The 10,768-nt window shown below is 37.7% G+C and overlaps 1 long non-coding RNA gene across 1 annotated transcript; it reads left to right on the top strand.

Moving 5' to 3' along the window:
- The first annotated feature begins 4,933 nt into the window (after nt 1–4,933).
- LOC138876954 (uncharacterized) lies at nt 4,934–7,811 on the top strand. Its single transcript, XR_011402271.1, has 3 exons — nt 4,934–5,108; nt 5,673–6,079; nt 7,554–7,811. It is a non-coding gene; the product is annotated as an uncharacterized lncRNA (long non-coding RNA).
- The last annotated feature ends 2,957 nt before the right edge of the window (nt 7,812–10,768 follow it).

Genomic DNA, 10,768 nt, shown 5'->3' with positions numbered 1-10,768 from the left:
TGTCAGTCCTAGCCGTACGCCTAGGGAGCTTCCCATTCCTACCATCGCCGAGGTCGTCGTTATCCTGAGTTGGGGTGTCGACGACTCTCGAGGAAGGATACTCGGTCCGTGGTCTCGAGCCTTCGAGGTGATCTTCCGAGATGCCTTAACAACGAGAAATTGGCCTCTCCAATTTCGCCGTATACAATAAATAATTTTACAAAGTTCAAAAGTAAATTTTGACCTTTTCCCTAAAAAGCATTATAAAGTCTATGGAAAAAGATTACAATTTGTCATGTACTATACGCTATGGGATACTTTTATCCTCCATTAATAGTTGAGGTCATTTGTGTCCTTTCCATTGTAAGAGTGGCACGCATTTGCCTTACTTTCAACTTCAACAACTAGAATCTTATAAAAAAAATAAAAATAAAATCCAAAAATCCTTATGAGAAAGGGCAAAAGTATTCTATTTCATATAGTTAGGGGAAATTTTAGCCATTTTTAATTTTTTATGATAATTCTAATTTAAACTTTCACTCATTCACCTAGAACACAAAATACTCTTTCACGAAGATGTCATAACAGATACACAAGGACCTTAGTACGAGTATTGATCTCATGAAAAACCAGTGTGTCACCACTACCTCTTTCTACTATGTAAAGTCACCGACCATAACCACCTATTTCCACCATAGCACCACTATGAAATCATCTTCCTTCACTATTACTCCACCAACTGAAACCGTTTTCTTCCACCTCTTTTCAATCCAACATCTATAAACACACACAATACATACACGGAGCATACAAAAGCAAATCGATCTTCTTCACACGTACAACATCTTCTTCTTCACAAGAAAATATAAATATATGATACAACAAATCACCATGTGAGCTGCGGTAGCACCATAGTATGTCATACCTCACCTTCGTCAATAGTCACCAACATTTTCCATTTTTTCTATCTCCACCATAAATATCATAGATCTCCGCCATCATCATCTTCTTCCACTGAAAAAAGCTAGTCGCATCTTTTCATTAAAAGCACCATCGATTCCATAAACATAATTACTGTGAACCATTTAATCATTATGGTTTACCTATAAAACGGTACAGTTAAATTTTATAACGTAGTTTATAGATACGTGAATTAATTTGATCCAGAAATATGAAATAAATAAAAACAGAAATAAGATTACAAAATAAACTTAAAGAAAATGCAAGTCTGACTATGAACTTAGCCTCTCTGGTAAAAGAAGCAAGAACAATACTAGGAATAATGTCAAAAAATAGCGTTATAGAATGAGAGTTGATTTTAGCTTTTGTGTACTGAATGTTTTGTCCCCTACAATAGATACTAATTTTCTTATTTATAGCTATATTTTGGGAGACAACATCCCCAAATGAAGGTCCTCTTGAATGAGAATAAAACCGCCATTGATGGCTGCATAACGGTTGGCTATAAAATGCAGATATTCTCTATAACGGTTGTTCATTGAATACTATCCAATATCAACTCTTCCAATCTTTATTATCGGTTACCCTGTCTTCGGAAATCACCCAACACCGGTCTCATGCTTGTAGCCGGTATCAACTTGTTTATTGTGAAAATGGTAATGACAATTAAATTTGATTATGAGATTCTAAAAATACGTGATCTATTTTTATGTTAGTTTGTTAAGCAGTTGATGCTATGTGTGAAATTTAGAAATGGGATAAGAGCAAGGAGCGAAGTGATAACCAAACCGATAGGTCAATTATCGGAGCCTCGAGCTTGTCAATTCGGGGCCTCAAGGTCGACTCCGGAGCTCGGCAGGGAGCTATCGACGGGGGTCAAAATATGACTAACAGTTGGGATAAAATTAACGGAGGCTCTTTATGGCCAATAATAAGCAATAAATGAAGAACAACTACGAAAATAATAAATAAAAGCAATAATATCAAGAGAGTATGTTAGAGAGCAAGTAGAATATTTTTTTATATTTCGTGTGGAGCAACTAAAGCAACAGGGGCTTACAAAATGACAAGGATCCCCTTTATATAGGAGGGGAATCCCAACATAGTACAACATACATTAATGACAAAGAAGTGGAGATGAGACAGCTAGATGACACCCTGATGCGGGTTTAGAGTAGCTCGCTAGGCTCTGTCAGTCCTAGCTACGTGCCTTAAGAACTCCCTATTCATACCATAGCCGTGATCAACACTATCCCAGGGTCGGACGTCGACGAACCTCGAGAGAGGAAAACTCGACCATGACCTTGTAGCCTCGATACTTCGAGATGGTCTATTGAGGTGCCTCGATGATGAGAAATTGGACCCCCCCGATTTCACCGTACACAGATAGTCCTCGCGTTTCTTAGAGAGGATTGATAAGAAACGATCTTGACATCCGACTCTTCGAACTTCTTGTGATGACATCATACTGATGATGCAAGCCTCCGTGATTACCGAAACATCCCGTCGTTTTGCTTCTCCAGGATCATTCAAAGCATTTCGGTTTCTCATTCTTCATAGACATAATGTTGCCGCTGATTCAGCTCCCAAGGACGTGCTAAATGCGCCTTTCGTTATGTCATTTGAAGGCGATAATAGCGTCATCGGTTACGCTGCCTCTCTTTCTATAAATGGGAGCTTCCTGGGACCAACTTTTCATCTAAGTATCTTCCCGCATCTATCCATTCTTCTCTTCTTACCATCCTTATTCATTGTTGTTCATCATGTTTGAGGCCCAAGGCCCTAAGGTTATACGGAACTTCTATCAGTTGTGCCACGACCTATCTCCTGGACCTTCTCTGGTCGAGTGAGATTACGTTGTTTTGTTGTTGTTGTTGTTGATGTTGTTGTCGTCATTGGCTCGGGATTACAAAGCAGAGGGCCGACTTATTCTGACCTAGGGAAATATTTAGACTATGCACCGTTGCTCAAAAGGGAGCTCAGACTATACACCGCTGCTCACCTCCCCCGATTACCCGGTGCGGCGCCTCACTCCCTTTGCTTTCCATGTAGTGAGGTGGTACTATCTACTAACTGTTACATCCCGCACCGGGGCAATGTCCCAAGAAGTGGCTTTACAATAGTAGCCTAGCAAAATCCATACTAGCCAGTTTTTCACCCTGCCACTTCTTCGTTCCTTCCTACCTCTTCCGTGTCACTTTGCTCTTCTCCATCACTTTCCTCTTCGTCGTCCCCCCTTTTGAAGATGCCATTCTGGAAGATCGAGATAAGACTCCCGAGGGGATTGTGCTTGGAAGATATTGTCTTTGAGGACGTACGCCTGAGGAGATGATATTCGAAGATGTTGTTGCCGAGGATGTACTTTTGAGAGTAGGCTAAGCTCTTAGGATTTTACTATATGTACACCTTCTTGCTTCTCTGTTTTCGTGTAAGGACCCCTTATGGGCTTTTGTAATCATATGTAAGGACCCCTTGTGGGCTTCTGTAATCGAACTTTTATGAATATGAAAATGTTTCATCAATTTTGTCTTTGACGCTTACTGTATACCCTTTATTTACGTTTACGAAGATTCTGAATGTATGACTCTACTGATCGGTGCCAATATCGAGCCCATATGTGAGTGTTTTTTCCTGATTTTTGATTGATTAGTGTGGCTTCCCATGGAGTCCTTCGACGTTCCTTGGATCTAGCCTGGATCGGGCCGATAAACTCGGGTCGTCGGGACCTTCACTTCGACTAGAATGAAAGTAATGCCTTGAGCCTTGAAACCGTGGTTTATCACTTAGGCTCCGCGGTAACTTTTGAGGAGAAATTTGCTCGGAGGCCCGTGGACAGGGACTACCTTTGAACTTTTGAGGGCAGTCCCCGAGTAGAGGTTCATTCAAATCCGGACCACCTAGAAACTTGCTTTGAACTTAGTGCAGATAGCCTTAAGGCACTGTAGATAGATCCTGAAAGAGGGTTTGCTCGATCTCAAACGGTTCCCCAGGGCCAAGCCCATACGGGTGGGGCCTAGGTGGTTATTTACTTGGAGCTTAACTTTTTTTTGATGGAGGCCCTCGAGGTGAGGTACCACCTCGGGACTGGTGATGACGCTGTTGGCCTTTTAGAGCTTGACTTCTCGCCGTGGTTGGGTATCACCTCGGGACTAGCGAAGGTGCTTTTGGCTTTTTGGAGCCTAACTTCTCATTTTGACGGAGGTCCTCGAGGTCGGGTACCGTCTCGGGACTGGCGAAGGTGTTATTGGCTTTCTGGAGCCTAACCTTTTTCTGATGGAGATCCTCGAGGTCGGGTACCACCTTGGGACTGACGAAAGTGTTATTGGTTTCCTGGAGCTTAACCTTCCCTTAGATGGAGGTCTAGGCCAGGTATGTTACACCCCGTAAGTTTAACAACCTTTATATATTTATATATATATTTGATATGGTATTTTGAGTGGAATACTTCTGTAAAACAAATAGTTTGAAAAATATAATTTTATATAATTATTAATATTACTACTTTCGAATATGTTTTAAATTATAGACATAATATGAGAAATATTTATGAGATTTTCTTTCTTGTAAAGATATGAATTAATTTTTTTCACAAGAAAAGAAGGTTATCTTTTTACCATTTTATGAATTAAGCGTACGGAAATTTTTACTCTTTATATGAGAGTAGGAAAATTAGAAGTTGAGAAAATATATGTATTTTTACATGAATATTTTAATGAAATAATAGTGTATGTATTTATTTTGTATGGTACCACATAACCATGATAGTACAATGTATAATAGTATGATATATAAAGTGTATTAAAAGTGAGTAATATTTTAAGTAATTTGAGATAATTCTTAATTGTGTGGGCATTAATCCACGTGTAAGTAACTAGAATGCCTAAGTACTGCTTAGTAGGTAGATGTGGATGTTTGACGACATAATGAATCAAAATTTTAACACAGGTGTCAACAAGAATTACTCGTAATCTGCACTTGGAAACAAAGTAGTACTCCTATCATTTTTCGGACTTCCTTTGTTAATTACGGTAGGAGGTGACTACTTGAGCTTTTTCTTTTCTGTGAAAAGAAGACCTCCTCGAGCTTGTTTGTATCTCCATTTTGTCCTCATCAAAATCCAATCTTGGCTAAAATGGGTCTTTTTGTATCTTTAGCTAGCTGTCTATTTGGTAAAGTTTCTATCTTTATTGCTTTGCCCAATATAGAGTAAATCGTAAATTTAATTTGTTTGTAATAACTTCAAAAGTAGCTTTATTATCATGGGTTTTTGCTGATTCTTAGAATTAATTCCTATCTTAGGTCACAATCTTAGGGACCCTTTGGTTTCCTTTTTTCTTCTATAAAGTTATGTGCTTTTATAGTTATTGATGATTCACCCTAGTAAAGATTAGAGATTTTCTGCAGAATCTTCTTTTGCTCTAGATTTTGATTTGTTTAATAAATTTAAAATATTGGGGATTGTTCTTGTTGGCGATAAAGTTAAGCTATGGGAATATACATTTGTTTTGGGCTGAATAAGATTTGAATTCATATATATTAAGGGGAAGAGTGAGAGTGGTGTCAATTGCTTGGTAGAAACTGAGATATTGAGGTTGAATAAAATTTAATTGATTGGTAAAAATTGGGATATTGATTTGGTTGAGTGAGTGCAAGGTGGAAGCTCAGGGTTCTGACCTCACTGAGCTTGAAAATTGGGATTTCTATATCATTTTCATTTTCTTTTTTTGTGGTAGGAGAAACTGTTGGAGTTTCCACGGAGGAAGAAAATCAGAATACTATGAATCTTGATCCAAATTTGATACCTCTTGACAACCCAAATGATGACACAATTTGATACACCTTGACAAGCCGAATGATAACACTGAGCACGTGCCAATGCCATTTCCTATTGTGTCCACGAATTTGGTAGAATAGATAGATAGTCATGTTAGTAGGTTTAGGAAAGTTGTTAGACAAAGGAGGAAAAGATAGAGGTCTTGGAAATACGTCCGGTCCAGGGCGTACATGTACATATACGTTGGAATTTGGGGAATCCTCTATTGCGCGTTTCTGGGTTCAAATACTTATACTAGTGCATTTTATATCAATATGGCCTGAATTGAAGATTTTTCCAGAGGGATTGTCAAGAGAATCGGCTCAGGTATGTTAAGGCTATCTCTCCTTTCTTTTGGCACGATCCATACGATACAAACAAAACGAGAAAATGCACAACTTTCGTATATGACTCTATTCGTAAAAGTATTAGAGGTGCCTATGTTCTTGAATTCCCCTGTGTCCTATTATTTTATCATATGTTCATGGGTCTCAAAAAAATACGTAAATTTTGAATTGATATGAAAATTTCGGTACTAATTCAAAGGAGTTTGTTAGACCATCCACTTTAACCTTATCTTTGCTTAATAACTATGAAAATCAATGCAAAGTTTTCTGAATTGATATTTCGTCGTACTTGAATCTTTTATTAAGCACTGGGTTACGGTGACAGTGTTCCTGGAATTGTTGTTCGACTCCTTACATCTTCCAAGTCGTGTTATATTTGCTTCACAAATAATTCTATATCTGGTGTTATTGAAAGTTTTGCTTATGTTCAGTGTAACTTCTGTTTATCCATTCTTCTTGTAGTAATTGAGTGGAAGATAATTTGTCAGCAAAATGATGAGTTATTACGATTGAGTACTAACTAGTGTAGATTAAGAAAGTTATCATCAGAATAAGTTGCTCTAGTGGATTATGGCATAATTCAAATACATGGCTATTATAAATTGTGAATTGTTTGTATCAATACTTGTCTAAACATGCTTCACCAATTGATTAGCATGTAGTTTAGTAACCCAGGTTCAGTAAAATAAATAATTTTTCTCCTTAAATTAATGGGGCCTACTTCCTTTTAAACCTTGATTATTATTTTGGGGAAAGGATGTCTATGTTATTTATTCCTGTAAAATAATATTAATCAGAGGCAGAATGGTCTTTTGACGTTCAGAGAAGTTTTATTAACATACTTCTCATACATTGCATTCATTCACATGTGCATTTACCCATGACTCAGATGGCGTTATATACGCGTATATAAGTATATATATGTATATGGAATATGAAAAAAGGTTATGGCGTTATATATGCACCACCACATGATTAGTTGGTATACGTTGATGATTTGTCCACAGTAGCCGAGATGATATGATGGGACGTCCTCAGAGGCGTGATGATGTTATGGCATTATATACGCGTATATATAAGTATATATATGTATATATGGGGTATGAGAAAGGTTATGGCGTTATATACGCACCACCACCTGATCAGCTGGTATACGATGATGATTTTGCCCGAAGTGGTTGAGATGATATAATGGGATGCCCTCAGAGGCTTTATGATGTTATGTACATACAAACCTATGTATTACATGACATTTATACACATATGCATGATATTATAAATATTTCATGATTTACAGAGCCATTCAAATTTACAGGTTGAGTCATTTACTCTATATTTCTTCTATGTACTTAATTAATGTTGACTTACTGTTATGTTTCAGTTCTGCCTTACATACTCAGTACATTATTCGTACTGACGTCCTTTTGTTGGGGACACTACATTCATGCCTGCAGGTATAAATAATCAGATTGACGAACCCTCACAATAGACGAGGTATGCATTCAGCGAAGGATCGGTAAGACTCCACCTCATTCGGAGTGCAGCCGAGTCCATGAGTCATTGTGTTAGAGTTTTTCTACGGACTTATGTGTAGGCCGGTACCCTATCCCATTTGATGTTGAATAATCTTAGAGGCTTTGTAGATAAATGTTCATTTTGTACAATATGTGAGAGGCCTTGCCGACCCATATGTATTTATGTTTTAAGAAAAATTGTTCAGCGAAACAGTATTTTTCACTTACAATTGTACATTACGAGTTGTGGACATGTTAGCCCATGATAGTATAAAAGGAATGAATGAGTTACAGAGTGGTTCGCTCGGGCCAGTGTGGCACCGGGTGTCAGCTACACCTCCCAAGGTTGGGGCGTGACAAAGTGGTATCAGAGCGGGTCATGTCCTAGGGAATCTACAAAGTCGTGCCTAGTAGAGTCTCACTTATGGGTGTGTTGCGCGCCATATTTATAATTGAGAGGCCATGAGGCATTTAGGAAATATTACCCTTCTTTTGTTTCCAGATCGTGCCATTGAGTTGAGTCGTAAGAAGTCAGTATGAAACTTTCGCCAGATTTTGTATGCACCAAAGGTGCAGGTATCATAGTAGAGCTTTAAGGTGTAATATGAAAGGGAGGTCATGAAAGAGACGGAAGATACGATGCGAGATTGAAAAGTAAGTAAGGTAAAGGTGAAAAATATACGAGATCCTCAAGTACAAAAGGTTGTGAATAGCCGAGATTTTAGATATAGTTTGGATTTTAGTTTAATTTATAAAAGAAACCCTAGTGAAAATTTTGTAAATCTCTAAGAGTTAACATTCGAGGACGAATGTTCTAAAGGGAGAAGGATGTTACACCCCGTAAGTTTAACAATCTTTATATATATATATATATATATATTTGATATTTTGAGTGGAATACTTTTGTAAAACAAATGGTTTGAAAAATATAATTTTATATAGTTATTAATATTACTACTTTCGAATATGTTTTAAATTATACACATAATATGAGAAATATTTATGAGATTTTCTTTATTGTAAAGATATGAATTATTATTCTTTTCACAAGAAAAGAAGGTTATCTTTTTACCATTTTATGAATTAAGCGTACGAAAATTTTTACTCTTTATATGAGAGTAGGAAAATTAGAAGTTGAAAAAATATATGTATTTTTACATGGATGTTTTAATGATATAATAGTGTATGTATTTATTTTGTATGGTACCACATGACCATGATAGTACAATATATTATAGTATGGTATATAAAGTGTATTAAAAGTGAGTAGTATTTTAAGTAATTTAAGATAATTCTTAATTGTGTGGGCATTAATCCACGTGTAAGTAACTAGAATGCCTAAGCACTGCTTAGTAGGTGGACGTGGATGTTTGACGACATAATGAATCTAAATTGTAACACATGTGTCAACAAGAATTACACGTAATATGCACTCGGAAACAAAGTAGTACTCCTATCATTTTTCAGACTTCCTTTGTTAATCACGGTAAGAGGTGACTACTTGAGCTTTCTCTTTTCTGTAAAAAGAAGACCTCCTCGAGCTTGTTTGTATCTCCATTTTGTCCTCATCAAAATCCAATCTTGGCTAAAATGGGTCTTTTTGTATCTCTAGCTAGCTGTCTATTTGGTAAAGTTTCTATCTTTATTGCTTTGCCCAATATAGAGTAAATCGTAAATTTAATTTGTTTGTAATAACTTCAAAAGTAGCTTTATTATCATGGGTTTTTGCTGATTCTTAGAATTAATTCCTATCTTAGGTCACAATCTTAGGGACCCTTTTGGTTTCTGTTACGATCCGGCCTATCGTCTTAAGAATTAACGCCCCGATCCCCTATTAACTACTTTTCCCAAGTTTATTTCTGCTAATGTGATTTGCCGGGATGTTCGGTTTTGAGTCTCGGGGAGTTTTGTGACACTTAGTCCCTAAATAAGAGCTTAAGTGTTGGAAAGTTGACCATAGTCGGAACAGTGTGAAGATGGCCTCAGAATGGAAATTCGATGGTTCTGTTAGCTCCGTTAGGTGATTTTAGGGTTTGGAGCGTGTTTGGATTGTGTTTTGGAAGTCTGTAGTTAATTTAGGCTTGAAAAGCCGAAGGGTGAATTTTTGAAGTTTCCGGTTCGATAACGAGATTTTGATCCGAGGGTCGAAATGGAATTCTGAGAGCTGCAGTAGTTCCATTGTGTCATTTGGGATGTTCATGCAAAATTTCAGGTCATTCAGACGTGTTTTGGTTGGGTTTTTGATCGAAAGCGGAATTTGGAAGATTTTAGAAACTTAGGCTTGAATTCGATGTGTTTTGGTTGTTTTGATGTTGTTTGAAGTATTTTGAAGATTTGTACAAGTTTGAATAAGGTTTTAGGATATGTTGATGCCTTTAGTTGAGGTCCCGGGGGCCTCGGGATGAATTCGGATGGTTAACGGAGGAAGTTTTGGAGTTGAAGTTGTTGCAGCAGCTGTTCTTCTGGTATTTTTGCATCTGCAGTTTGGGGACCGCAGATGTGGAGCCGCAGAAGCGGCGTAGAGAATCGCAGAAGCAAATTTTGGATTTTTCCTCAGCAACCGCAGATGCGGTGAAATGTCTGCAGAAGCGGAACCGCTCCTGCGGTTAGAGTTCCGCAGATGCGAAAGCTGGGTCCTTAAGTGAAAGTCCCAGATGCGACACTTGTTCAGCAGAAGCGGGACCGCAAATACGGAAAACGCTGGGCAGAACATATAAATAGCTGCCTTCGCGAATTTGAGGGATCTTTTCACCATTTTCATTCGGGTTTGAAGCTTTTAAGAGAGATGTTTGAGGAAACCAAAGGGGAATCACTTGGAGATTTGGGCCATTTGGAGTCAAGTACTCGTGGCAAAGATGTAGTGTTGGGTTGATTTTGAGCCGGTTCGAGGTAAGTGGCTTGTCTAACCTTGTGTGGGAGACCTTCCCTTTAGGATTGATATATTTGGTAATTGAAATGCCTTGTACGTGAGGTGACGAGTGCGTACTAGTGCTAATTATTGGAAATCCGGTTTTCTTTAAGTACTTACTAGTATGTTTCCTTTCCTGTTTCTATTACTTGCACTATTAAGCCTGTTGTTAGCTTAGGAAAACATTTCTAAGTGACTTAATTGTTTCATTTGATTTAACCTGCCTTACTTGAATTATGTGCAGCAT

This window comes from Nicotiana sylvestris, chromosome 9 (genome assembly GCF_000393655.2).
Source record: "Nicotiana sylvestris chromosome 9, ASM39365v2, whole genome shotgun sequence".
Taxonomy (NCBI): Eukaryota; Viridiplantae; Streptophyta; class Magnoliopsida; order Solanales; family Solanaceae; genus Nicotiana; species Nicotiana sylvestris.
The sequence above is the reverse complement of the archived record's forward strand: the minus strand, read 5'-3'. Positions and strand labels throughout refer to the sequence as shown.